Genomic DNA, 15,982 nt, shown 5'->3' with positions numbered 1-15,982 from the left:
TTATTCGTTCAGATTGGCCATCGATCTGGGATGAAATGCGGTGCTAAAATGCATCTTAGTACCCAACTCTTCTTGTAACTTTTTCCAAAATCGCGATGTAAATCTTGGGTCTCTATCCGACACGATAGAATTAGGTACCCCATGCAATCGAACAATTTGGGAGATGTATAATTCTGCCAATTTATCGAGGGAAAAATCTATACGGACAGGGATAAAATGAGCAGACTTGGTCAATCTATCAACAATAACCCAGATTGCATCTTTCTTGCTTGATGACAATGGCAATCCAGATACAAAATCCATCGTTACCCGATCCCACTTCCATTCGGGTATCATGATCGGCTGAAGTAATCCCGACGGCACTTGATGTTCCGCTTTTACTTGTTGGCATATCAAACACCTTGAAACAAATTCAGAAATGTCTCGTTTCATACCGGGCCACCAAAATTGACGTTTCAGGTCATTGTACATTTTAGTACTACCTGGGTGGACTGACATTCGACTACTGTGAGCCTCGTCCAAAATCATCGAAATAAGTTCCGAATTTCTTGGAACACATAATCGACCTCTGAACGTCAAGCAATCATTGTCGTCAATCCGAAACTCCGATTCCTCATTCAAGCACATTCATTTCGTTTAGTGACCAATACAACGTCAACTTTCGGGATTCAAGTATTTGACGAATCAATAATGGTTTGGCCTCTAATTCACTACTAGCACCCCATCGGGTGAGACGGACAAGTGAGCATTCACGCTCTCAAAGCAAGCAAGTGCTTTCGACTTAAAGCATCGGCAACCACGTTAGCCTTTCCCAAGTGATAATCAATAACAAGTTCATAGTCTTTCAACAACTCAAGCCAACGTCTTTGTCGCAGATTTAGATCTCTTTGAGTCATCAAATATTTAAGACTTTTGTGGTCCGAATAAATATGACACCTTTCCCCAAACAAGTAATGCCGCCATATTTTCGTATGAACACTATGGCCGCCAATTCAAGATCATGGGTCGGATAGTTTCTCTCATGCGGCTTTAATTGTCTCGACGCGTAAGCCACAACTCGACCTTCTTGCATCAACACACAACCTAGGCCAAGTAAGGATGCATCACTATAAATGACAAACTCTTTGCCGGACTCGGTTGTACTAGCACTGAGCTTCGGTTAAGCAGTCTTTAGTCGATCGAAACTCTTCCGACAGCTTTTACGTCCATTCAAACTCAACATCTTTTGGAGTAGTTTCATCAGCGGTGCAGCTATCATCGAAAACCCTTACAAACCGTCGGTAGTATCCGCAAGTCCCAAAAGCTCCTAACTTCAGTAACATTCCTCGGAGGTTTCCAATCGAGTATGGCCAAATTTTGTTCGAATCCACTCTAACACCCGATGCGGACACCACGTGCCCCAAAAAGCTAACCTCTTTCAACCAAAATTCACATTCTTGAATTTTGCGTATAACTGATTGTCTCACAAAATTTGTAATACTAACCTCAAATGCTCGGCGTGTTCGGCTTCACCTTGTGAGTAAACTAAAATATCATCAATAAACACAACCACAAATCGATCCAAGTATGGCCGAATACTCGATTCATTAAATCCATAAATACCGAGGGCATTAGTGAGCCCAAAGCGGCATCACTAAGAATTCGTAGTGACCGTACCTCGTTCTAAAAGCGGTTTTGGGTATGTCCGAGTCTCGAACCCTCAACCGATAATAACCAGATCTCAAATCTATCTTGGAAAATCTGAGGCTCCTTTAATTGATCAAACAAATCATCAATACGTGGCAACGTGTATTTATTCTTTATGGTCACTTTATTCAACCGGCGATAGTCGATGCACAATCTCATGGTTCCATCCTTCTTTTCACAAACAATACGGTAGCGCCCATGGAGAAAAACTCGGTCGAGCGAAACCTCTATCCATCAATTCTTGCAATTGAACTTTCAATTCCTTTAATTCCGTTAATGCCATACGATACGGGGCTATTGAGATTGGCGTGGTACCAGGTACAATCTCGATGCCGAATTCTACCTCTCGAACCGGTGGCAACCCCGGTAACTCCTCAGGAAAAACATCTGAATACTCACAAACCACTGGTAATGATTCAAGTTTCCTTTCCATCTCTTTGCTATCAAATACATACGCAAGGTATGTCTCACACCCCTTTTTCACATATCTCTGAACGGTCATTGAAGATATTATCGCTGGCACCCCCTTCAAATCGATAGACTCAACTCGGACTACCTCATCATGTGCACTCCTCAAATCGATGGTTTTTCTTTTGCAGTTCACCACTGCATCATGTACGGTCAACCAATCCATACCAAGAATGACATCAAATTCGTTAAACGGTAAAAGCATCAAATCGGCCGAAAAATAGGATTCTCGGATTATTAGAGGGCATCTCTTACACACTTTATCAACAAGTACGTATTGACCCAAAGGGTTTGACACTCGAATTACGAACTCAGTAGACTCAACAGGTAGAGTCTTACTGGATGCTAAGGTTTCACATACATATGAATGAGTAGAGCCACGGTCAATCAATGCAATCACATTAGTATCAAAGAGAGTGAAAGTACCAGTGATAACATCAGGGGAGGATGCCTCCTCTCGTGCGCGAATGGTATATGCTCTAGCAGGAGTACGGGTCTCGGATCAAACAGCCGTATCAGAGGCCCCTCTCTGATTATCACCCCTACCTCCTAAAATTCTCGGTGGTCTACCTCTAGCTGTCACTCCACTAGGTCTTGCACCTTGCATCTTATTCTTCTCATCAAGCTCCGTGCAATCTCTAATGAAGTGGTCCTTCGAACCGCATCCGTAACAGGCCCTGTTAGTAGACTTACCCCAACATTCACCTAGGTGTCGTCACCCCAACAATCAGTAACTGATGGCATTATGGGCTCTTGGGGTGGATTATTCAAATTCGAGAATTGTTGGACAGCCGGATTGGTTCGGGCATATTATGCGACCCACTCATTCATCATGGTAAAGAAGGCTTGTTTAGCCCCTCACCTTGATTATTCGCAGATGACCGAGGTTCAACAGTGGCGTCCCTTGTGCAGAGCAGCCGCTACACTTTCAACGTCATCCGCCAAGGTTCTCTCTACACCGGGATCCATTTACTAATCAAAACAAAAATTTTAACCGTCAGAAGTCATCACACGTTTAAACATTAACATTAAGGCATGTATAGTTAGACTCATACGTGCTATGGTAGTCCTAGAACCGACTAAACTATAGCTCTGATACCAATTAAATTGTAACACCCTGAACCCGAGACCGTCGCTGGAGTCGAACACGAGGTGTTAACAGACTTCAAACCACTTATTAGAAATTTCCCAGACAAGCTGCCAATCTGCGTACGAGTCCCATTAAAAATCATATCCTGAGTTATGAAACTTGAAATCCAGTTCCGTAAATTTTCCCTAGAACTAGACTCATATATCTATATGGTAGAATTTTTGTAGAATTTTTGGCCGACCAATTGGTACAGCTTATTGGTTAAATTCGTCCCTATTCCTGGGTTCGACTACTCTGACCCTTGTGCATTACGACTTAGATATCTCCCTTTACAGAGCTCCAATACTTATGCCGTTGGTGTCTAATGAAACTAGACTCAAAAGGGAATCTATACATATAAAGCATGACTTCTAATTGTCTCATATTAGTTTAGGGTGAATTTCTAAAGTCGGGATAGGGGATCCAGAAATCGCTCTGGCCCTGTTTCGCAAGAGTTTAATTATCTCCTAACATACAGCTCATATGGTCGTTTCATTTCCTCTATATGAAAATAGACTCATCGAGCTTCGATTACATAATTTATTCATTATTTAATTCCATTCCTACTATTTTTAATGATTTTTCAATCTCGCATCATCTGCTTGCCAGATCATTACTAAAGCAACTATGCCTATTTCGTGATTTCTCCTTGATCTAACTAGTAATTCATCATACGTATCACTAATTATGATCATGACTAGCCATGCCAAAGGCTAATCATTGTCAAACATCTCCCTACTACACTATTGCCATATCATGAATTTTAACACCAAAAATAATCAACCATGACATATGGCATAAAAATCAATTACCAAGACTTGCGACCTAACATTATAGAACCAAATCCAACCGAACATTTATGCCATTTTCGCATGGCTAAAAGTTTACATACCAAATTTCAACAAAACATATTAGCCTATACATGCGAAATATTCTCCTAGACCGACTAAAAAGAAGATACCAAAAGTTGCTAGCCGGTGTGATGACTACGATGACAGTCCCGAGCACGCAAAAAGACGAGTCCAAGAAACCTAAAGTAGGTGACAAGCAAACACCGAGTGAGTATATAACTCAGTAAGTCATAAGCACTACTCTACCGTCCAACAATAATAATCATAAGTGAAAAACAAATAATACAAAATCAATTTTTCCAACCATAACAAACTATGTTACAATTTCTTAAATTGTTGGTTCGATCTCATGCCAAGTCCTTCAATCAAATCAAATGCCAAGTCAGCCCAATCGATTTAGATCCATTTCCTCAAGTTTGGAACAATGATGCACTAGATAAATTTATGCATACACCGCACAACCTCAATTTCGATATTTAGTTAGTAGCTCAATCACTTACCTCGTTCATGCACAATTTATATCAACAACCGAATGTTGCACACATAGTGCTTATTATGATCGCACACATAGTGCCATAGTAAATCACACACATAGTGCCATAGTAAATCACACACATAGTGCATTTGAGATTCCCTCATGCTTCAACCTCCCAATCGGCACACATAGTGCCACATAATTTTGCACACATAGTGCCCTATGTTGTTTCATCATGGTAAAGCAATTTACTTAACTCAAATTGTACATATGGTCATATTAATAAGTAGGAGAATCACTCTGAAAAATATCTATCCAAGGAGTTCTCACAAAAAGTGCTTAAGGACTTACCTTGTGTTGGGTATGACGGTTCCGACCCGGCTACTCGATGTCCTTGGCTTTGCCCTTGCTTGATTTCCCTTCTTTAACTTCTCGGGCTTAATAAATAAATTAACTAGTTTAATCATCTTGCTAAACATTTATAATTCAATTACACATGCATATGTATGTTTGTATATTCGGCAACCACTCTTACTAATTACCCATTAAGTCGATTATACACATAATTAAAGGTAACATCACGAATGGGCATACTTATGTATATATATATATATACATAACCGAATGTGCACCAAAATTTTGATTCAACATCACCTACATACTCACTTTGATGGCGAATATATATATACATGTACAATGTCATCTATAACATCATCTAAACACCTAAATTCTTCTCATGCACACTTGATCGACTTTTTCCCAATCTAGCATAGCTTCACCTCTATTTGTAATATCATATAAATCCACATGTGACTACATTTCTTAAGTTCAACATCTTAATGCCCATTATAGCCACTCCCATAATCTAAATCTAAAAATCGGCAACATCCCTTTCAACTATGTTAGCAGAATACTCATTCTCTTCTTAGTCCTAAATTCGGCACCTCCAACAAAATGACTTAACAACTTCAACTTTCATGCTAACATAACAAGCAACTTAGCACATCCATATAACTAACATGTTAATAGCATCAAGGTATCAACTAAAATTTTAAGCTTCTTTGTCAAATCCCAACTCTCCAACAACCCCAAATCCAACCATGGGATAGATAGAATTCAAACTAACAACCAAAAATATACATGAATTTAAAGGAATAACTTCAACATACCTCAACCTAGATACAAGTATGGCCGAACTTCTCCAAAGCTTTTCTCTCTTTCTTTTACTTGGTTTTTCGGCTAAAGGATAGCAAGGATGAACACACCCTTTTTTTTGTTCATTTTCTTATTATTAATCTTTATTTCTCCTCTATTTTAATTACTTACCAATATTAAATAATAAACAACATAATATTGGAAGAATGAAGCCATGCTTGGCCAGCCACTCAACATAATTTGGGCATTTTGACATGCAAACCCAAATTTTCATATTTCAATACTATTTGGCCCTTACTTATTTACCTATCAAAATTTTCTAAGTCTCTCAACTAAATCCTTTCAAGCAAGATTCACATTCCTAAGATAAAAATTAAAACATCAAATTTTTATACAAGTATTACCACACATATAAGGTATGCAAATAAAATTTTAACTAAATTTTATGACTCGGTTTTGTGGTCCCGAAACCACATTCCGACTAGGGTCAAATTAGGGCTGTCACATCTTGAGTTAAAGCCTTGGCATGTGCAAAATTTTTTTTTTACTTGAATAAACCCTTGTCTCTAGTCAGTAGGCTTTTAAATTATTATGGGTAAAACATGTCAGAAAAGGCCTACTGGTCTAGGGAATAGAGGCATGTGGAGTGTTCCATGGGGTCTGAGGTTCGAGGCTTGGCGATACAAAAAGAGTATTTTATTTTGCAACTAACGTCGTGGAAGTGTTGTGGTTTGAATGAAATTGAGTGTTCGGGGAGTGTGGGGAGTTGTGGCAGAATTTTAGGAGCTTGTTGGAGGGAATTTTGGCTGGTTGGGATGTGGATAGGTGGGATATAGTTGAGTGGTCTTAAGAGTGTTATGGGGAGAGAAATTTGGAGATTTTGAAGAGAGTGGAGGAGAGTGTGCCAAATGGGAACTCTGCCTCTTTGCATTTTCAGTTTTGTGCAAATCACTGTGTGTTTTGTCATTACTGTGGGTTTTGTCATTCTTTTCTGTTATTTTTTCTCTTGAGGCCAAATATTGCATTTTGGTATTCTATTGTTTTTGTGATTATTCACTTTCTTCTTAGGGCCGAGCATAGGAAAGACTATTCAGGTATCTCCTTTCTATTTTTGCAACTTTATTCTCCCTTTTGTTTGTTAAAACTGAATACTCTCTGTCTCTCCCTCTCTCAAACTTTGGCCGATTATCCCCTATTCCGTCCTCTCTCAAATTTTCCCTTTCTTTCAGTGGTAGCCGAATACCCCTTATTCCTTTCTCTCTATTCTTTCAACTCTTTTCGAGTGTCCCTCCTTGATTGTTAAAATCTTAATACTCTTCCCCTCATTATTTTCTGTCGGTTCTCTACTTTTTGTGTTAGCTGAATATTCCATATCAGGTTCGAGTGCACGTTTATTGTTTTTTTCCTCTTTCTGCTGTAAAAGTCTATTTACCTAACACCCTTCTATGTTGCTGATTCTGATAGGAGTGTAATTGTGTTAGCCCTTGCGTTTGTCGAATCGAGTGCTTTTGGCTTTTGTTGGGGGTGTGGGCCGATTTGCTTCTTCTTCTTTTTTGACTTGGCACTTTCAGTATGTTACTATACTTTTAGTTCAATGGCTTACGGGTATGGTTTAGTTAACAAATTGCGATGCGGATGTAGGTAGTCTTTAAGGATTCCAAGCGATCTCTTGCAACGATTTTAGTGTGTGTTTGATCTGGACAAGTGATAGGTAATCTTATGAAAAAGTGTTTTGATTAGAGTTCGCTTCGATTCAATTGTCAGCCGAAGCTTCTGTTGGAAATAAGTTGGAGCGCTCGTGGGCTAGTTGCACTTTTTCGTAAATAGGTGTCTAAACACTGCCCAAATCATAAATCGGTAAAAGCCAGAAAATGTGACCATTGACGCTACACGGGCGTGCGCTCGCTCGTGTGGTAATCCGAATGCATAAACATGAGCGTTTGATCATAGAGGCCACCATGATTTCGTGGGCTTAGGCCGTTTTGAGCCATGTTGGGTCGAAATGGGCTGCATGGGCCCTACATGGGTAAATCGCATGGATGTGTAGAGAATATTGGGTTAGGCTGTGTATCCACGCGGCCAAGGTCATTTTTGAGCTATGTGGGCCACACGGGCGTGTGGATCCACATGGGCCCACATTATGGGCCTTGGGCCCATTTTTATTGTTTGACTGTTAAGGTTGCACGGGTCGCCCAAGATGACTGTGGACCTACTATTAGGTTGGTAAGTATACCTAGACCCCCAAATTGATAAAATGACTATTATGCCCCTATGTGTTAAAATGACTATTATGCCCTTATGAGATGTATAACTGTAATCGAGCATGCCATTATATATATTGCATACATGTATGATATTATAATACGTTGCATGGGGATGGGTTTATTATGATTGGAGGAAGTGTACTGTACAGGCAGCTCTGCTGCATATACTGTTTAGTGCTGCAAACGGTGCTATTTTGGAGTGTAGGGATGGGTGGGTTAATTTTATCCCCACATGGAGTGTAGGGCTGAACGGAGTGGAGTGTAGAAGCTGGTTGGGTAGGATTTCTGATTGCATATCTATACTATTACTGTTATTGAAATGGGCTAAGGCCCACACTGATATTGTTACTGTATTGGGCTAAGGTCCTTACTAAAACTGAACGGTTACTGATATGGTGTGACACCCCTAATGTGACCCTAGTCGGAAAGTGGTTTCGGGACCGCTAAACCGAGTCACCGAAGTATTTGAGTATAATATTTATTGTTTAAAATATGTGAATATGAGTGTGTGAAAGTTTTGAGCTTCGATTTGGTCAATTGCATGTGAATTTAGTTAATAGGACTTATGTGTGACACTTTGAAATATGATGGGGTAATATATAAGGATCTATTAGTGCATGTTATGAAAATAATGGGTTTGCATGTCAAATTTCCACCTATGACAAGTAGTGGCCGGCCATACTATGGGTTAAAATGTATTATAAACATTTTATGTTAGTGTTTTATGTTAGAAATAATAAAATAAAGAACATGGGTAATAAAATAATAGTGGTTAGTAGGGGAGAAACAAAAAAATAGCTAGGTTGCTCCTCCATTGCCGTGAATTGAAGGAAGAAGAAGAGGAGAAGTTCGGCCAAGGTGGTTCTTGAGATTAAGGTATGTTCAATGTTGCTTTTGGAGGTTTACACATCCTTTGGAGGGTTAGCCTACTTCTATTTATCTCATGGATGAAATTGGAGTTGTTGGAGAGTTAGGATTGACTAAGAGGCTTCAAAATTTTAGTTGATTCCTTGATACTACTAGCATGTTAGCTATATGGATGTGTTAAGTTACTTGAAATGTTAGATAAATTTGAACTCCCTACCAAATTCTTTAGGCAACCCATGTTAGAAATTTCGGTATTGAGATGTCTAGATCTTTCGGCCATTGTAGCTATGGAGGAATAAAGTTTTTGTTTCTTGTTAAATTGGATGAATCTTGTTGTATGAGTGCTTGAACAAACTATGATTAAATGGATGCATAGATTCAAAATGGGAAGAATTGGCTATTATATTTGATGCTAATGCCAAATATGAAGATGATGAACTTGAATAAATAATATTCAGCTAGCATGATAAGTTATGAAATATTAAGTAGATGATATAATTGATTGGTGAAGTGGCTAATAGGGATTTTTAATGAAATTATGCCAAGGCCGAATGTATCATGAAGTAAATAAAAATGCTAAATGTGCATTATGTGCCTATATGTGTATTCGGCCAGGGAAGTTTGATATGAAGCTTTGATAGGTTTGAGAGATGAATGACCGAATGAGCTATAGGTTATGTATGGATGAATTTTATGCATATGTGTGTGTGTGGCATTAGTAGTTAATGGCATTCGGCATTGTTTAATTAAAATTAGAAATGAATGCTTGAAAGTTAAATAGGTCGCTCTAATGACCAAATATGCTAAAAGCTAATATATGGACAAATGATACGAATGAATTGGTTTTTGAAATGTATATGGTTGTCGTATGTATGTGTTTGATTGAGAAGTAAATTTGTTTGATTTAGCTCAAGAGCCTAGAGGATCAAAGTTTGATAAGGGAAAGGAAAAAGTGATCGAAGAGCCGTCGTAATCATTCGGCAACTTCCGAGGTAAGTTTTAAGTGATTAAATGTTGAGTAAATTCAATCATAATAGGACATAATGAGTCGATTTAATAAGATATGATGTGGCCATGATATGTCTTAAACTCAAATGGTAAGTTCATAAGTGTTTGGACTTGGAAATTTAAGAGCAAATTGTAATAATTTGCTTAGGACAGCAGCAGTAATGTGATTTTAGAAAATCACTATAAATTGTTGGTGTGGAATTATAGGCTGAATAAAATATGTAATCAAATCTTAATTAGTCTAGTTTCTTATAAAAGAGACCGTGGAAGCAAAGAAATTTCCTATAAAGAGATATTTAAAGTTGTGTGAGACAATTATCGAAATGACTCGAAATCCCTGTTCTATTTTTAGAAAATCATTATAATTTTTACAAAAATGGTTATAAGATAAAATTTATATGCTTCGACTCCTTAATGAGTCTAGTTTCAAATGAAATCAAATAGAACATATTTTGAATTCTGTACAATGAGAAATTTGATTCGTAGTGAAGAGTGGTCAGATTAGCCAAACAGTGAAACAGGGGAAACTTTAAGAAAATCTGGTATTGATTGGCCAAATCTAAAATTCTGAAAATTTTATGAATGGAAGATATATGAGTCTATATTCAGGGAAAATTAACGGCAATTGATTTTAAGTTTTGTAGCTCCAGTTATAAATAATTTAGTGACTATTACTCAGGAAAACAGCTTGTAGTGAATATGTGAATTTGTTGTAAACATTGATGAAAGTATTTGAGTTGCTTATAAGCTATTGCTGAAATTGATGTACAAGATAAATATATAAGAGATATGTATATGTGGTAAAGCCGAATGGCTAATGTGAAATATATAAGAGATATGTATATGTGGTAAAGCCAAATGGCTAATGTGAAATATATAAGAGATATGTATATGTGGTAAAGCCGAATGGCTAATGTGAAATATGTATGAGATATGTATATTTGGTAAAGCCGAATGGCTAATGTGAAATATGTATGAGATATGTATATGTGGTAAAGCCGAATGGCTAGTGTGAAATATGAATGGGATATGTATATGTGGTAAAGCCGAATGGCTAGTGTGAAATATGTATGAGATATGTATATGTGGTAAAGCTGAATGGCTAGTGTGAAATATGTAGGAGATGTGTGTATATTGTGGCCGAATGACCAAATGTGAAAGGTGTGTATTATTAGATATTTGATGAGGCAAATGAATTACAAATATGACAGTCGATGTGAATGTTGTAACATGTGATTAAATGTACATGAAACTTGAAATATATTCCGGTAAGACCCGATGACTACGTGTGGAGATTATGTGCAGGTAAGACCCGATGATTGCGTGTGGAGATTTTGTCTGGGTAAGACCCGATAACTACGTGTGGGGACGATTCGAGCTAAAGGTTTCGCTAAAGGTTCGAGTAAAGCATAAGATTATCGACTTCACAAGAACAATTGGTAATAAATACGTTCAATGCGTTAAGTCGGTCGGTATGTATTTTGAGATTATATTTAAGCTTGATTTGGACTAAATCACAAGGTCGTTATGTGATGCATATGTGAGTAAACCAATAAGACTGTTCTAAGATTATTGTGCGTTTGGTCAATGTGGAAAGTTAGGTGAAAATATGTAATATACCTATGTTTATAAGAGATCACTATCAAGTGAGAATTTATCTGCCTATTATATATGATGAGATGGGCATATTCGGTAAAGGGATGGTATGCTGAAGGAAGAGTGAAATAAAATACGAACAACTATGTTATAATCGATTGTTATCTGTTGACACTGCTTAAAACTTACTAAGCATTGTAATGCTTACTCCGTTTACTTTGTTTCCTCTGTTTTATAGATCTCATTTGGAAGCTACAGGCTCGGGGATCGTCAGCAACTAGTCACACTATCACTATCCACTGCTTGTTACTGTTATGTTTTGAAATATTTTATGGCATGTAAAGAATAGACCAGTGGCCGAAGAATATTTTGGTTAATGTATATAAGCCATGCGAAAATGGCATCTTTTGAATGTGTACTTATAGCAGTTAAATTGTATCCCTGACTGTCTTTAGTATTTACCTAAAGGAACGTTCTCTAAAAAAAAAAAGAAAAAAAAATATATTCAAAATTTTTACTGTTCGGATATGAGTTTCAAGTCCGGTAATACCCCTTTACCTATTCCGGCGACGGATACGGGATAGGGGTGTTACATTTTATTGGTATCAGAGCTACGGTTTAGTCGATTCTAGGACTAACGTAGCACGCGTGAGTCTATTTATACATGCCATAAAGTGATAAAGTGATAGTGTGATGATTTTTGACTATTAAAATGTGTTTGTTGTATTGTAATGAATTTTAATCCCGATCGAGCTGTAGCAAGCTTCTGACTATAAGAATTTGCGATATAACTTCACTTGGATATGCTTAAATTATTAAGTTGATCAGGTACGTATCATGTACTCGTATTTGAATTTTGATATGGATTGAATTATAAGGGTATAAGTGATGCAATTTTGAAAGAGTGTTACGACTATAAATGTGATCTTTGTATGTGGCTATGGAACTGAAAGTTGAATGGTCGGTAAGCATGTTGTGTTTGTATTCAAGTAATGTAAATGATATACTAATGTGTATTGTTATATATGTATATGGGCATGAGAATTGAGAGTTATATAGCGGGCTAAGTCCCAAGAGCATTCGTCTTTGGTGTTATGTCCTGCTAAGTCCCAAGAGCATTCGTCTTGATGTTATGTCCGGGCTAAGTCCCGAAGAGCATTCGTGCTGATGTTATATCTGGGCTAAGTCCCGAAGAGCATTTGTGCTGGTGTTATATCCGGGCTAAGTCCCGAAGAGCATTCGTGCTGGTGTTATAACCGGACTAAGTCCCGAAGAGCATTCGTGCTGGTGTTATATCCGGGCTAGGTCCCGAAGAGCAATCATGCTGGTGATGTGCATTCGGGCCTCCGTGCCTAGTAGGCTTCGTGTCGGTAATTTGAGCAAAGTTTAAGTGTTCATTACTATACGAATTCAAATTTAAATGAAAGGATATGTTTAAAAGTGTACATACATGATGTTTATAGACTTGGTTAAGTCATTTCAATGTGTAACAACAAATGAATAGGGGCACTATATGTGCAAATGATTAGAGGCACTGAAAGTGCAAGTTCTTCAACCGAGCACTATGTGTGCGAGATCGATCAGTAGACATTAAGTGAGTAAAACAAGAATCATGTAAGACCTCGTATGGAACGAAGGCATTGATTTAAGATGGTGGATATGTTGTTAAGAAATGAATTCATGATATAAATGTGTTACAGATTTAGTTTATGGAATGCTTGGTATATGAAGTCATATGTGCTATTGCTAAATGACCCCTATTTTTGTTAATCATGTTCAAGAAATTATTTCGATTAAGTCGAGACTGTAGTTGCCTATTGTATGACTGACTTTTTGTTACTTAGGGATTACACACTGAGTTTTCATAAACTCACCCTACTTTTTATTCGCATAGGTAATCCCTAGGAGGATCGATACTGCGAGGGACTCGAAGGTGGCCATACAACCTCATTTGCTTACACATTCAACTTTTTATTTAAAAGTAATATAGTTCGGGTATTTTGATGTAATAAGGCCTCTTTAAATTTTAAGTTTTAATATGGGGTTTTATTTATTCTGAATCATAACTGTTAATAGTAGGACGTGGGTTTTTAAAAAGATAAATGATTTTCAAAACACCACGTTTATGCAACATATTTTAAAAGTTTCCGAACAAACAATGTTTTAAAAAGTAATAGCAAATTAATATGATTAACATTTTGCTAAACGACGTGAGTTTTAACAATCAATGATATTATATTTTGCAAAAAATACTTCATGGTGACATCGCCGAATTTGGCCACAATGTTTGGGCTGGGTTTGGGGTGTTAATTTAGTGGTATCAGAGCCAGGTTACAAAACTCAGCTGTAGATTTGGGTTTTTTCTAAAAACTTGAAATTCCAAAACAACTGTTCCAAATGATTTAGAAATATTTTAAATGTTTTTATCAAATGTGTGGTACACCGAGTCTCCTGTGCCGATTCTATAAGTCTTCTAAAACCTATTACTTGTTTAGAATTGAAATAGTGAGACTACTGTAGGTAGTAAAACTTTTTTGAAATACTCTATGTTGGGAAAACTATAGTAAGACTGTGATCTGTGATAATGAACTCTGAAATACTGATACTACTTTTCATAAAATATTCTTTAATGAATACTGGAACTGTAATCTGATGCATAAAATTTTAAAACAGATAAAGCATAATTCGATATGAGCACCAGAGGTACTTGTGGAAGGGGTACAAGAGGCCGCAGCAGAGGCCGTGGAGGTGCTCGGGCTGGGTCTTCGTCATCTGGCCACATGCCTAACGTTGAAGCTAGAGAGGCACCAGCTTCACCTGTGACTGAGACTGGGTCTCGTGATCGTGCGGCTGGGGATGACACACTGTCCCAAGCTATGTTGCAAATTTTGGAGAGGGTCGCTGGCCCCAATACTGGTACTATGGGTCGTGGGTCGGCTACGGAACGACTCCAGTCTAATGGGGCTAAGATTTTTAGGGTATTGCTGAGTTGCCCCTAATGTGGCTGAATATTGGATTGAGGCTATAGAGAGGCTCATGGACGACCTCGACTGCACCCCCAAGCAGAAACTAAAAAGTGCAGTGTCATTGTTGCTAGATGAAGCCTATCAGTGTTGGCTTACAGTTAAAGAGGGTACTCAGCCCGATCAGTTGACTTAAGAATTTTTCAAGACACGTTCCAAGGAAAGTATGTGGGCGCTAGTTATCTAGATGCTCGGAGGGGAGAGTTTCTGAACTTGACTCAGGTGGATAAATTAGTAGCTGAATATGAGGCTAAATTTTTACGATTGAGCCGCTATGCGCGTAGGATGGTGCCAACTGAATATGAGCACTACGTTCGTTCTGAGGACGACCTCAGAGATAGTTTATGGGTTTTGATAGCTTCATAGAGGGAGCGAGATTTTGCTGCTTTGGTCGATAAGGTGAAGATCACTAAGGATGTGAAGCGCGCTGAGTGCCAGAACTGTGAGAAGGAAAAGGGTAGGAATAAGAGGGATTCAGAGCCCTTAAGTTCATTTTAGAGGCCTAAGAAAAAGGCTAGAGTTGATGGGCCAATCAGAGTTGGGCCCCTTGTTACTGCTATTGGACCGCAGCCTTGTGCGAATGCTGGAAATAGTTTGGAGCATGTTTGAGGTGCAGATCATTGGAGTTTCATATCAGAGATTTCCCATGGAGGCTCGAGCATATGCGACCTACAAGTTTGGGTAATGTACAGCCGCCGAGGGGTGGTCAACAGCCACCGAGAGGCCGTGGTCAGGCCAGAGGTGGTAATGGTATGGGTCGTAGACAGAGGGCACCGGACAAAGGTGCTGGTCATACTGAGGCGAGGCAGCAGCTCTGGTTTATGTTGCACATTGCCGAGAGGATGGAAATGCCCCAGATGTTATCACAGGTACGCTTTTTATCCATAATGTAGCTTATATTGCACTGATTGATGTTGGATCTACTCATTCCTATATAGCATGTATTGTATCTGAGACCTTGGGTTTCATGGTTGAAAGCACTACGAGTGAGGTTACTGTGTTGAGTCCATTAGGGCAATCAGTGAGGGTACATAAATTGTTCAGAGATGTACCTTTGGAGGTTCAAGGAACCATATTTTTGGTGGATTTAATGGAACTCCCTTTTGGAGAATTCAACTTAATACCGGGTATGGAATGGTTAGTTACACATCAAGTGAACTTGGATTGTGCTACCAAGCGGATGGTATTGAAAACTGTAGAGGGTGACAAGGTAGTCGTGATTGGGGAGCATCAAAATTATTTGTCAATTTTGATTTCTGTGCTTAGGGTCGAGAAATTGGTTCATAAGGGTTGTGAGGCGTATATAGCCTACATTGGTGTTTTAGATTCTGAGAGTTCTTCTGTTAGGGATATCAGAACAGTCAAAGACTATCCGGATGTCTTTCCTGATGAGCTACCGGGGTTACCTCCAAATCATGAAGTTGAGTTTGGGATTGAGCTCCTGTCTGGTACAGCTCTGG

At 38.4% G+C, this 15,982-nt stretch overlaps 1 long non-coding RNA gene across 1 annotated transcript in view; it reads left to right on the top strand.

Moving 5' to 3' along the window:
* Positions 1–11,917, top strand: part of LOC128280477 (uncharacterized) — an 84,803-nt gene extending 72,886 nt beyond the window's left edge. The window contains exon 2 of the long non-coding RNA XR_008270581.1: positions 11,738–11,917. This is a non-coding gene — a long non-coding RNA (uncharacterized LOC128280477). The remainder of the gene's footprint in view (positions 1–11,737) is intronic.
* The last annotated feature ends 4,065 nt before the right edge of the window (positions 11,918–15,982 follow it).

This window comes from Gossypium arboreum, chromosome 1 (assembly GCF_025698485.1).
Source record: "Gossypium arboreum isolate Shixiya-1 chromosome 1, ASM2569848v2, whole genome shotgun sequence".
NCBI classification, from domain to species: domain Eukaryota; kingdom Viridiplantae; phylum Streptophyta; class Magnoliopsida; order Malvales; family Malvaceae; genus Gossypium; species Gossypium arboreum.
This window is presented reverse-complemented; position numbering and strand designations above follow the sequence as displayed.